Raw genomic sequence first — 14251 nt, forward strand, 5'->3', positions numbered from 1 at the left:
GCATGTAAGTCCATGCGTGTTGGGGCCGTCAGTGCGTGCCTCTATGCTCCTAATAAGCCAATAGTCTTGTCTTTGCTGCTGTACAGTAGCCCCATGTCAGTGAGCAGGCGCGTATTATAACTGTCTGTTCTGTTTTGTGCCAACCCAGACCGCCCCCTCCCACTCACCCGCTGTAGAGTTCATCGTCTCTTCTCTCTCGATTCTCCCTCTAGATCTAGGGTTAGTCCATTTTCTCTTAATTTCTATATGAATTTTTCGCTATGATCCATTTTCCTCTCTGTTGGTTTCGTCTCTTCGTGTTTCAAAGCGACGCATCTACGCTGTTATGCTAGGAATTTCCTGGAAATTCGTTGTGATCTAAACCAAATCCGTGCAGTACGAAGCCGAACCTGTACACGACCCGTGCCTCTTAGGGGTGGAGTTGATTGGGAGTGGCGTTTGTGCTTGAGAACGCTACGAGCTGCAGCTACCTGCGGCGTCCAAGTCCCAGGTGAGCGATGAACTTCGCCGAGGGAGGTTGGTAGTTTCAATTGAAGCCCGTTAGGTCTTGCAAACAACGGCGGTGGCCGGAAGTCCAAGGGAGTGGCCAGACGTTGAGCTCTATTGCTTAACCGGCCACAGGGTGCTGGAGGTCAGCGTTTGGGGTGCTGTTGACTGGGAGTCGGTGTCTGTGCTTGAGGATAGCGTTTGGGGTCCTGTTCGTTGGAGGCAAGGTTAACATTGATGGATCACCTGTTTCAAATACCACCTAGCCACACATGTTCCGGTGGTTGGGGTTGGCGACGTTGGCGTATGGTTGCGGATGACGTTGTTGCTGGGTGCAGCTCTGACGAATTTACATATAATTTTAATGTTACAAACACTCCTTTGAGCTGCCTGATGATAGACTATTGTTTCTCCTTTTTGCTTGTCTTGTCTTGAAATATACATTTGCTAAAGCTGCTTTTAAAACCAAGCAGCACAAATCCTTTCACTGATTGACATTGACAACCAAGATTGAGAACTGCTCTAAAAATAGTCAATACAGAATTGTGATGAATTAAGCAACCATTTTTGGAAAATAAAATACTGATTTAATTAAATTCATATTTCCTTTGTTATTACATATCCCATATGTACTGTTCACCTTCTAATCAAAAGTTGTGCACATGTCTTTTTAGGAAATTGTTTGTGAACGACTATTTATGTAGAATGCCGGTTTAGCCGAATAGTTTTTCAAGATAATATAATTTTCCTTGTGTTAATAATTTCATGTAAACGTTGTTTTGCAACGTATTACACGGGAAACCATGTGCTGTGATATACGTACCAACTTTGTTTGCCCTGGACTGGAGTCAGGCGTTCTTCACAGCGCGATAACAGTGGATCTTCCTCGATACTTCAAGACATGCCTAGTAAGGAGAAATGTTTGGCACCCCATGCTGCCCATCAGTTACTACCAACTACTATATCTTTCTGATGGAGGAAATAAAAGTTTCTACCATATTGTTGGAATGGAATGCCTACATTTAAGCATTTAACGATATGTTTTCAATTTTTGATGTACCTTGTTTTATCAAATAGCAACCTGTTGAAAACAATTGGTACATATATGATAAGCGCTATCTGTCTTGGTTATACATGTCGGTATTCAAGGATTCCTTCTTGCCGGTCTGAAGATTTTTTTTCTTGCGCAGTATGTGCCATGCTATTGCAGGCAGCAAAGTCACTTCTTCAATCTATCAGTGGAAAGAGGAAGCATTTCAAGAAGAAGGAAAACAAAGGAATCCAGTACTGATCACCAACGAGGATCTGTCATATGAGATATGCATCACCGATGAACCTAACCGGTCTAAAATTCATTGACCTGGCTGGGAAAAGTTAATTAGTGACTACGATCTTCGTTATGGAGATCTAATCATCATAAACCTGGATACTGGGAGTCTGTCCATTGAGATAGATCTGAGACTCAGTGATTCTCGAGGAGGTCACATGCCCCTTCCCAAACCATCACTAGGTTAGTGCACCAACTTCCATCCTATTTTATCAACTACGTTTATCAGCATACTTTGGTGCTCCTACCTCTGTCCACTAAATGAATGTCATACTTACAGTCGAAGTTATTTTCAAAACATTTTATGCAATTCTGTTGATTATCATCCCAACTTGATCACATGCATTGAATTTAACCATCCCTTTTAAACTTTAATAGCGAGTTCATTTGTTTAAACAAATTCGTTTGAAAATGAGTTATTTTTTTCCATGCAGCTCTTGATTTTCTAAATGATTCGAAGAGGGAGTACATTGGGAAAACAGTGTTTGGTCGTGGCGTAAACCTCTCATACAGACAATTTGGACAGATGATATACTATGTGTTTGAGTCTGACGACTTCCCCCACAATACCCTTTGTTCAGCGTCTAAACGTCACCAATGTCATAAATGGTCGTCTGGTTAGTCATTGAATATTTGTTTTGATCCACTGCCATGGTCTTGTTTGCTGTTTTCGATGTTTTATGTCCTTGTACATTGATTTTATCTAGTAATATCGGTACAATCTGCAGAGAATCTCGTCTGCCATTGTGAGGCTTCTAAAGATGAACCTAGGATATCTACCTCAAAATGGTGGAATCAGCCTAACAGAGGTGTATGATGCAATAGACATGAGCACAACGTACTCCATACGAACCAACGGCAGAATGGAGGTGACCGGTTTTTCAGATTTTGCCTGGGAAGCTCAGCTAAGGGTTGGTTCAATTGTCCTTGTCACAATTGAAAAGCGGTGGCCAACTTTGGGAAACATGAAGCTGCTGCGGATGATAATCAACGACCTTTCCTGATAGAGCGTTGCCGGTGGCTATACTTCCTATATCACAGTTCAGTAATTTATGTCTGGTTTTTGAACAGGTTGTACACACCAGTTTTGTTATCTAGTCATGTCATGGTATGTAACTGAGCATATAATTATGTCCAAGAGGACGGTGGTGAAAATTCCCGGTCAAAGAAGGTGAAACACTTACGTGGGTTACTTTATTTATCTCTGATAATAATAAAAGGATTCGCTGACTAATAATGGAGGATGAATGGCTGTGGTGAAGTATGTTTCTGAATAGTTTAGTGACATTGCTAGCTCCCCACGTCAGTAGTATACATAATTTTCACTATGGTGCTCCGCAAAATAGCGTGATGCCAAGTAGTTTCTTGCGATGAGCTCAAACATACACCTCTGTCTACCGCACAGCACTTCTCCTAAAAAACTAGTGCCTTCCCCTATGGCTCTGTCACCTTAAACATCCATGCCTTTACAAAGTGTCACTTAAAACATTTGACAGAACACGGGCACGGATTGACGTACGTGCAATCACATAGCTTCATGTCCGTGCCTCACATAGCATCGTACCTGTGCTTCTTGCTGTATAAGTGCGTCTCGCAGTTACATGCCCACGTGCCTCGTTGATTCTCGTTGTTTCTGCCCATCTCGTCCTTGCAACTATTTCAGACATGACCATGACTGTTGCGTCTGCACATTCATGTCTCTCAAGGCCGTGCCTCGACAAGAATAACGACCGTGCTTGTAACAGTGAAGCGTATAGGTGATACATTCAGGACACCTTAGGGACCACCTTGCAACTATTTCAGACATGACTGTGCCTGTTCCGTCGGCACATTCATGCCTCTCACAGTTAATTGAAAAACATTCTGGAAAAACAGTAACGGACGCCTATTGTCAATCCTCATGTTACGTACATTCGACGTTCATTCCTTCGTCACAGAAGTAATAGCCGTGCCTCTGCCACAGAACATATAAGTGTAAGACGATTCTTCCTACACTTGTAAAACCCGGAATGCCCTGGATAAATGTCGAATCCCATCTTGCGGTAAAACCATTGAGACTGGTGCTTCTCAGAAACACATCTGTGGCTTTTGCGCATGTAGCTGAGTGCACGGCTATATGTTTGTGCCCGTGCCTCGCGTAGCACGACAGAACAAATTGATGTACGTGCAATCACGTAGCTTCATGTCCGTGCCTCACGTAGCATCGTATCGGTGACTCTCGTTGCACCTCTAGTTGTATAAGTTCTTCTCGCAGCTGCATGTCCACGCCTCTCGTTGCTTCTCGTTCTTTCTGTCCATCTCGTAGTGTCAGTTGCAACACGGACACACAACAGTGCCTCTGAAAAAACACAGCACTGCTCCTCCCAGCGAATGTATCACTGAAAATAATTGCCACTCCCAGTGAATGTATAACGCCCGTGTGTCTCTACATAGCCACTTCAAGCATGCTTCTCTTGGTTAGAGACGCATGCCTCTACATACTGCCCCTGCATGCCTCACGAGATAAATTGTAAAAATTGACATTTGACAGCAAACGACGAAAGACAATGATCTTCTCCCCGAGTTGTTGGAGCTGTTAAAAACATAACTGCTGAATTTGTTTTATTTTCTTTTTAAGAAAAATCACGATCAAAAACCCAGGATGTGCACAACTGCATCGACAGGGAGACGAAACCACGATCCAGAACCCACGATGTGCACAACCGCATCGACAGTGAGATCGTGCACTCCTTTTGCCGCTTCCCCGCCCTTAAATTTAGACTTCCGCCGCGGCCTTCTCACACACAAACAACAGAAATCGCCATTGCGTTCCCACTCATTGTTCCCCACGAAATACCAGGTTGCAGGAGGATGAACTGCTCCAGGCCATGGGATTCACCAGGGAATTCATGGAGGTGCAGGCCCACGGCAACACCAAGTTGCACGTGATCCACACCAACGACTTGCACAAGGCGGCGACCACCATCGAGCAGTACGAGCGACACCTCCAGTTCAAGCGCCACAAGATCGTCGGAGTTGATGTGAAGTACACCAACGACCATGGAGAACATCAGAAACCTGCCCTCGTCCAGCTCTCCGTCGGCAAGGATCATCCGTTGCTGCTCTTCCAACTGAGCGCGGCCGACAAGAACTGCACCAAGTTCGACAACTTCCTCGCCGACCCCAGGTACACGTTTGTTGGCTTCTCCGTCGACGGCGACATAGAGATGCTCAGCCGCGTCGGACTGGAGATCGCCCACTTCGTCGACATCCAGAAGGAATGGAGGGTGCCTACAGCTACCAAGCCTCTGGACTCCCTTGGGGACGTCTCAGGCATCCTTGTCCATGACGTAGAGCTCACCAACGCAGAACGCAGCCGCTGGGCGTGCATGCCTCTGTCCATGAGGCACATCGAGTACGCGGCAAAGGACGCTTACGCTGCGTACGAGATATGGAGTCGCCTCACCATCATCCAGGAAGGGCTCCGCCAGGCAAAACTCGACAAGGAGCAGACCAGGAAGCGCGCTAGGTCCTGTGGCGACTACGACTACTGAAGCAGGTGGTCCCGGCCAAGAAAAGTATCTAGAAGATTGCTCATGCCATTCTAGATTTCTCATGTGATTTGCTTTCTGTGAAGACTTCCCTTTGCTTGTTATAAATTTAGGTTTGCTTGTGTCGCAGTTAACCTTGTAGTTTGCTTGCAGTTTACATGTCTTTTGGACAAGTTTATTTCCAGTGCACCACATAGGCACTTATGTGCCTCTGATACCAAGGGGACCGTGCGTAACTTGGCTTCACGTCGTTTTACGCAACATTCTCGACGTCAACCCAAAGCTTCACCTTCTCTCTGATAAGTTCATTAATGAGGCCAAATGCCTTCGAAAACACATGGAGCTCATAGTCCATGCCCCCCACAATGAAAACGTGTCAATGAAAGCTTATTTAAAGCAGAGGCACACCTTCACGTCCTTGAATCATGATCCTTTCACGTCCGTACCTCCCTTAGAATCACGTCCGTGCCTCCAGTTCGTTACGTGCGTGCCTCTACGTCGGGTAAAACCGTACCTCTATCGTGCGTAACATGTTAAGCAAGTTGCTGACAACAAAAACATCAGAAAACCGAGCATTACGTCCACCCCGCTGGCACTAAACGTGACGTCATCGAAAACGTAGAGGCAGGAGCGTGCCTTACGGCCAGCTTCCGACGTATCGGGTCTATGAAGATTTGCTGCCTTCTTAATATGGGACGTGACTATCGCAGAGGCATAGGCTCCATCCTTCACCTCTGTGCCTCGACAAGAACGATGATCGTGCTTGTAAAAGTGAAGTGTATAGATGATACATTAAGGAGACATTAGGGACCACCTTGCACCTATTTCATACGTGACCGTGCTCGTTCCGTCGACACATTCATGCCTCTCACAAAAGTAATAGCCGTGCCTCTGCCGCACAACATATAAGTGAAAAACAATTCCTTCTACACTTATAAAACCCGGAATGTCCTGGATAAATGTCGAATCCCATCTTGCGGTAAAACCATGCAAGACGGTGCTTCTCAGAAGCACATCTCTGGCTTTTTTGCGCATGTTGTTGAGTGCCTCTCTGGAATCTAACCATGTTGAAACCATATTCAAATCTAACCACACTGAAATCTCTAGAATCAAATATGTGCCCCAGTTGAGACGTTTATTTTGTACTTGAAACTGCAATATAAAAAAATACAGTGTAATAAAACATACGCCTTCCGACCCAAATATGGCACTTGAAACTGCAATTTGTAATAAAACATACACCTTCCGTCACAAATTAATTGGCTCAACCTTGTACTAACCAGTACAATGTGAATTGTACTGCCTGGTACGAAGTTACTACAAAGTTGACACATTTATTTTGGGACGGGGTAGTACTACTACTTAAGAACAAAACACGATTGCTTGACATGGAAACAAAACTGTCTCCATTCTGACATCGACGATTGCTTGACATTGTTCAACCTTTACATGCATACAAAACATGGAAAGCATAAAAACCATGCAAAGCAAATATCTACTAACAAAACTACACTACTCCCCGTCGTCGGAGATGTCCACTATCTCCATTCTGACATCGACATCGTCGGCCTCCGCCTTCGCCTCCTGCTCTGCATCCAACTCGTCGAAGAGCACATCGGTCTTCGCCTATTCTTCCCGGAGGAACCGCCGGTTGGACTCCACATACGCCTCATATTGGATCAACTCCAGGATAGCGGTCTGCTCCGCCATCAAGGCCGCCTCACCGAGATAGAACTCCGCCTCGTCTTCCTTGTCACCCCACTCCTCCTCGTCCTCGTCTTCCTCGTCACCAGCCTCCTCATCGTCCTCGTCATCCTCATCACCCCCCTCCTCGTCGTCCTCGTCATCCTCGTCATCCCCCTTCTCGTCGTCCTCGTCATCCTCGTCCATGCCTTCCTCGTCGTCGTCGTCCTCGTCATCCTCGTCCACGCCTTCCTCGTCGTCCTCGTCATCCTCGTCACCCCCTCCTCTTCCTCCATCACATCTCCCCCCACTGGATCACCCCCTCCTCTTCCTCCATCACATCTCCCCCCACTGGATCACCCCCCTCCTCTTCCTCCATGACATCTCCCCCACTGGATCAACTCCTTGCATGAGCTCCGACGCATCCCCCTCCACTTCCTCCACCTCCCCAATCTCCTCCGGCCCCGGTGAGTCCGGAGACATGCCCGCTGCGACCCGAGCGGCGCGCCTCGAACGGATGTCCTCCTGCAACTGGAAGCGGCGCTCGGGAGTAAGCAGCGTAAGTAGTTTTCTTGTGCCGAACCATGGCGGGGGCTGTCACAAATGAAAACAGGAAGATGGATGAGTTCCTAGGATTGCCAGCGAAAGAGGGAGAAGCAGGATGATGTCTAGTGGTGGTGGACACCGCTTGGCTTAAATAACAGCTCCTTGACCTCGGGCGAGGAGCCGAAACGGTGACACGCGGCGTTCACTTCGCCAACGGATGAGACGGTCGTCGGTCCTTTTGGATTCCGCAGCGCCGACACATGGCGTTCACTCTATTAAATACCTCCACCTCCTCCAGAGCGGCGTCACCGGAGGAAACGCCCGTCGAACCTTGGGTTTCTGGAGCGGCGTCCACGCGACGTTCACACCGAATACGAGGAGACGCTCGTCGAACGGTGGGGTTTCTGCAATCAACGCATGAATGTGACTCTATGTAACGCATAACCGTGCCTCTCCTGGCTTCATAGTTGTGCCTTTCAGTGCGAACGATTCAACAGAATCATTTGGAACACTAAGACAAACTAACGTCACTCTACATAATACCACGCCGTGCCTTCCTGGCACCCATGACCGTGCGAAGAATATACAACACCAGCGTCTATCGAATAGTCCATTCCGTGCCTCACAGAGTAAACAGTGGGTGTTCACATCTGAACCAATTACGCTGGGTCTCCCCAATTAAAGAACCTTTGTGGGCTGAACGCCCGTGCCTCTCCGTCTGATCGAGTCGACGGAATCATTCAAAACACAAACACACGGGAGCGTGACTCTATATTATACGGCAGCATGCCTTTTAGCGCTTCACGCCCGTGCCTGTGACCCTTAACACTGCCACGAACGTCCACGCCATCGTCAGTGCACAAGTCATGTCGCTACCTGGTACAAAACCGTGGATGTATTCACTTCACGCCCGTGCTTCTAGTAAAATAAGCGCCACGCAACTCAGCACAGAACCATGGCTTTTAAAAACAAGGAAATTACGCTTTTAAACACCTCGACTCTCGAACCGGCCACTCGCAAAGTAAACATTTAGCGTTAACATCTAAACCCATTCCGCTTTGTTTCAATAATAAACTTACGAAACGTGACTCTCCGACAGACCCAACCATGCCCTCATGGCATTCATGTCCGTGCCTCTTCTTCTGAATGAGTCAACGGAATCATTTCGAACACAAATACAGGCGAACGTGACTCTATATAAAACCACGCCATCTGGAACACCAAGACAAACTAACGTCACTCTACACAATACCACGCCGTGGCTTCCTGGGACCCATGACCGTGCGAAGAATATACCACACCAGCGTCTCTCGAATAGGCCATTTCGTGCCACACAGAGTAAACAGTGGGTGTTAACATCTGAACCAATTCTGCTGGGTCTCCCCAATTAAAGAACGAACCTGGTCATGCCTTTGTGCGCTGAACGCCCGTGCCTCTCCATCTGATCGAGTCGACGGAATCATTCGGAACACAAACACACGGGAGTGTGACTCTATATTATATGGCAGCATGCCTTTCAGCGCTTCACGCCTGTGCCTGTGACCCTTAACACTGCCATGAAAGTCCATGCCATCGTCAGTGCACAAGTCATGTCGCTACCTGGTACAGAACCGTGGTTGTATTCACTTCACGCCCGTGCTTCTAATAAAAGAAGCGCCACGCAACTCAGCACAGAGCCGTGGCTTTTAAAAACAAGGAAATTACGCTTTTAAACACCTCGACTCTTGAACCGGCCACTCGCAAAGTAAACATTTAGCGTTAACATCTAAACCCATTCCGCTTTGTTTCAATAATAAACTTACGAAACGTGACTCTCCGACAGACCCAACCATACCCTCATGGCATTGATGTCCGTGCCTCTTCTTCTGAACGAGTCAACGGAATCATTTCGAACACAAATACAAGCGAACGTGACTCTATATAAAACCATGCCATCTGGAACACCAAGACAAACTAACGTCACTCTACACAATACCACGCCGTGCCTTCCTAGGACCCATGACCGTGCGAAAAATATACCACACCAGCGTCTCTCGAATAGGCCATTCCGTGCCTCACAAAGTAAACAGTGGGTGTTCACATCTGAACCAATTCCGCTGGGTCTCCCCAATTAAAGAATGAACCTGACGGTGCCTCTGTGCGCTGAACGCCCGTGCCTCTCTGTCTGATCGAGTCGGCGGAATCATTCGGAACACAAACACACGGGAGCGTGACTCTATATTATGCAGTAGCATGCCTTTTAGCGCTTCACGCCTGTGCCTGTGACCCTTACCACTGCCACGAACGTCCACGCCATCGTCAGTGAACAAGTCATGTCGCTACCTGGTACAGAACCGTGGCTGTATTCACTTCACGCCCGTGCTTCTAATAAAAGAAGCGCCACACAATGCAGCACAGAGCCGTGGCTTTTAAAAACAAGGAAATTACGCTTTTAAACACCTCAACTCTCGAACCGGCCACTTGCAAATTAAACATTTAGCGTTAACATCTAAACCCATTCCGCTGTGTTTCAATAATAAACTTACGAAACGTGACTCTCCGACAGACCCAACCATGTCCTCATGGCATTCATGTCCGTGCCTCTTCTTCTGAACGAGTCAACGGAATAATTTCGAACACAAATACAGGTGAACGTGACTCTATATAAAACCACGCCATCATGAACACCAAGACAAACTAACGTCACTCTACACAATACCAAGTCGTGCCTTCCTGGGACCCAAAACCGTGCGAAGAATATACCACACCAGCGTCTCTCGAATAGGCCATTCCGTGCCTCACAGAGTAAACAGTGGGTGTTCACATCTGAACCAATTCCGCTGGGTCTCCCCAATTAAAGAACGAACCTGACGGTGCCTTTGTGCGCTGAACGTCCATGCCTCTCCGTCTGTTCGAGTCGATGGAATCATTCAGAACACAAACACACGGGAGCGTGACTCTATATTATACGACAGCATGCCTTTTAGCGCTTCACGCCCGTGCCTGTGACCCTTAACACTGCCACGAACGTCCACGCCATCGTTAGTGCACAAGTCATGTCGCTACCTGGTACAGAACTGTGGCTGTATTCACTTCACGCCCGTGCTTCTAATAAAAGAAGCGCCACGCAACTCAGCACAGAGCCGTGGCTTTTAAAAACAAGGAAATTACACTTTTAAACACCTCGACTCTCGAACCGGCCACTCGTAGAGTAAACATTTAGCGTTAACATCTAAACCCATTCCGCTTTGTTTCAATAATACACTTATGAAACGTGACTCTCCGACAGACCCAGCCATGCCCTCATGGCATTCATGTACGTGCCTCTTCTTCTGAACGAGTCAACGGAATCATTTTGAACACAAATACAGGCAAACGTGACTCTATATAAAACCACGCCATCATGAACACCAAGACAAACTAACGTCACTCTACACAATACCAAGCCGTGCCTTCCTAGGACCCATGACCGTGTGAAGAATATACCACACCAGCGTCTCTCGAATAGGCCATTCCGTGCCTCACAGAGTAAACAGTGGGTGTTCACATCTGAACCAATTCCGCTGGGTCTCCCCAATTAAAGAACGAACCTGACGGTGCCTTTGTGTGTTGAACGCCCGTGCCTCTCCGTCTGATCGAGTCGACGGAATCATTAGGAACACAAACACACGGGAGCTTGACTCTATATTATATGGCAGCATGCCTTTTAGTGCTTCACGCCCGTGCTTGTGACCCTTCACATTGCCACGAACGTCCACGCCATCGTCAGTGCACAAGTCATGTCGCTACGTGGTACAGAACCGTGGCTGTATTCACTTCACGCCCGTGCTTCTAATAAAAGAAGCGCCACACAACTCAGCTCAGAGCCGTGGCTTTTAAAAACAAGAAAATTGCGCTTTTAAACACCTCGACTCTCGAACCGGCCACTCGCAAAGTAAACATTAAGCATTAACATCTAAACCCATTCCGCTTTGTTTCCATAATAAACATACGAAACGTGACTCTCCGACAGACCAAACCATGCCCTCATGGCATTCATGTTCTTGCCTCTTCTTCTGAACAAGTCAGCGGAATCATTTCGAATACAAATACAGGCGAATGAATTTGTGGGATACAAGCCGATGTCTGTGACCCGAAACACTGCAACACAGAAAAGCCACGAACATACACGCCTTCATCAGTACACAAGTCATTACAATACTAGGTTCACAACCGTGGCTGCAGAGACTTCACGTCCCGTGCTTCATAAGTAACGGCGCCTAATTAAAATAATACTCGAACCAAAATACATTTTGTTAACAAAATAGCTACAACGAAATTTCACAAGACAAGGTAAGAAACTCTAGTCCACTGCTTAACAACACCAGATGAACACAACAGCCAGGGACGATGCTGTATACCTAGCCTCCACCGACCTTCTTGCTGGTTTGCTCCCCGCGCAGTTCAGCAATCTCCTTCTTCAGCGCCTTCACATTCTCGTCACGTCGCTTCACAGCTGCGACCGATTCCTGCAACGACCGGACGTGCTCTTCAAGGAGATTGTTCTTCTCAACCATAATTTATACAATCCTGGCATTCGCCTTCTCCAAATCTTCCCATGCTTCCTGGATGATCTTGATACGTCCATTTTGCATCATGCTTTTATATCGATATTTATTGCATTATGGGCTGTTATTACACATTATGTCACAATACTTATGCCTATTCTCTCTTATTTTACAAGGTTTACATAAGGAGGGAGAATGCCGGCAGCTGGAATTCTGGGCTGGAAAAGGAGCAAATATTAGAGACCTATTCTGCACAACTCCAAAAGTCCTGAAACTCCACGAAAGTTGTTTTTGGAAATAATAAAAAATACTGAGCGGAAGAAATACCAGAGGGGTCCCACACCCTGGCCACGAGAGTGGGGGCGCGCCCTACCCCCCTTGGCGCGCCCCCTGCCTCGTGGGCCCCCTGTTGGCCCTCCGGTGCCCATCTTCTGCTATATGAAGTCTTTCGTCCGAAGAAAAATCATAAGCAAGCTTTCGGGACGAGACTCCGCCGCCACGAGGCGGAACCTTGACGGAACCAATCTAGGGCTCCGGCAGAGCTGTTTTGCCGGGGACACTTCCCTCCGGGAGGGGGAAATCATCGCCATCATCATCACCAACGGTCCTCTCATCGGGAGAGGGCTAATATCCATCAACATCTTCACCAGCACCATCTCCTCTCGAACCCAAGTTCATCTCTTGTATCCAATTCTTGTCTCCAAGCCTGGGATTGGTACCTGTAGGTTGCTAGTAGTGTTGATTACTCCTTGTAGTTGATGCTAGTTGGTTTATTTGGTGGAAGATCATATGTTCAGATCCTTTATGCATATTAATACTCCTCTGATTATGAACATGACTATGCTTTGTGAGTAGTTACATTTGTTCCGGAGGACATGGGAGAAGTCTCGCTATTAGTAGTCATGTGAATTTGGTATTCGTTCGATATTTTGATGAGATGTATGTTGTCTCTCCTCTAGTGGTGTTATGTGAACGTCGACTACATGACACTTCACCATTATTTGGGCCTAGAGGAAGGCATTGGGAAGTAATAAGTAGATGATGGGTTGCTAGAGTGACAGAAGCTTAAACCCTAGTTTATGCGTTGCTTCGTAAGGGGCTGATTTGGATCCATATGTTTCATGCTATGGTTAGGTTTACCTTAATACTTCTTTTGTAGTTGCGGATGCTTGCAATAGGAGTTAATCATAAGTGGGATGCTTGTCCAAGTAAGGACAGCACCCAAGCACCGGTCCACCCACATATCAAATTATCAAAGTACCGAACGCGAATCATATGAACGTGGTGAAAACTAGCTTGACGATAATTCCCATGTGTCCTCGGGAGCGCTTTTCTCTATATAAGAGTTTGTCCAGGCTTGTCCTTTGCTACAAAAAGGATTGGGCCACCTTGCTGCACTTTATTTACTTTTGTTACTTGTTGCTTGTTACAAATTATCCTCACAAAACTATCTGTTACCTATAATTTCAGTGCTTGCAGAGAATACCTTGATGAAAACCGCTTATCATTTCCTTCTGCTCCACGTTGGGTTCGACACTCTTACTTATTGAAAGGACTACGATAGATCCCCTATACTTGTGGGTCATCAAGACTCTTTTCTGGCGCCGTTGCCGGGGAGTGAAGCGCCTTTGGTAGGTGGAATTTGGTAGGAAAAATTTATATAGTGTGCTGAAATTTACTGTCACTTGTTACTATGGAAAGTAATCCTCTGAGGGGCTTGTTCGGGTTATCTTCACCCCGACCAGTAGAGAAAATATTTGCTCCTCAACCTACTGAACCTACTAAAAATGAAAATGTCTACTTTGAAATTCCTTCGGGTATGGTAGAAAAACTGCTAGCTAATCCTTTTGCAGGAGATGGAACATTACATCCTGATGAGCACCTAATATATGTGGATGAAGTTTGTGGATTATTTAAGCTTGTAGGTATGCCCGATGACGTTATCAAGAAGAAGGTCTTCCCTTTATCTTTGAAGGGAGATGCATTGACATGGTATAGGCTATGTGATGATATGGGGTCATGGAACTACAAACGATTGAAATTGGAATTTCATCAGAAGTTTTATCCTATGCATCTTGTTCATCGTGATTGCAACTATATATATAATTTTTGGCCTCGCGAAGGAGAAAGCATCGCTCAAGCTTGGGGGAGGC

The sequence above is a fragment of the Triticum aestivum genome, chromosome 1D (genome assembly GCF_018294505.1).
Source record: "Triticum aestivum cultivar Chinese Spring chromosome 1D, IWGSC CS RefSeq v2.1, whole genome shotgun sequence".
NCBI classification, from domain to species: Eukaryota; Viridiplantae; Streptophyta; class Magnoliopsida; order Poales; family Poaceae; genus Triticum; species Triticum aestivum.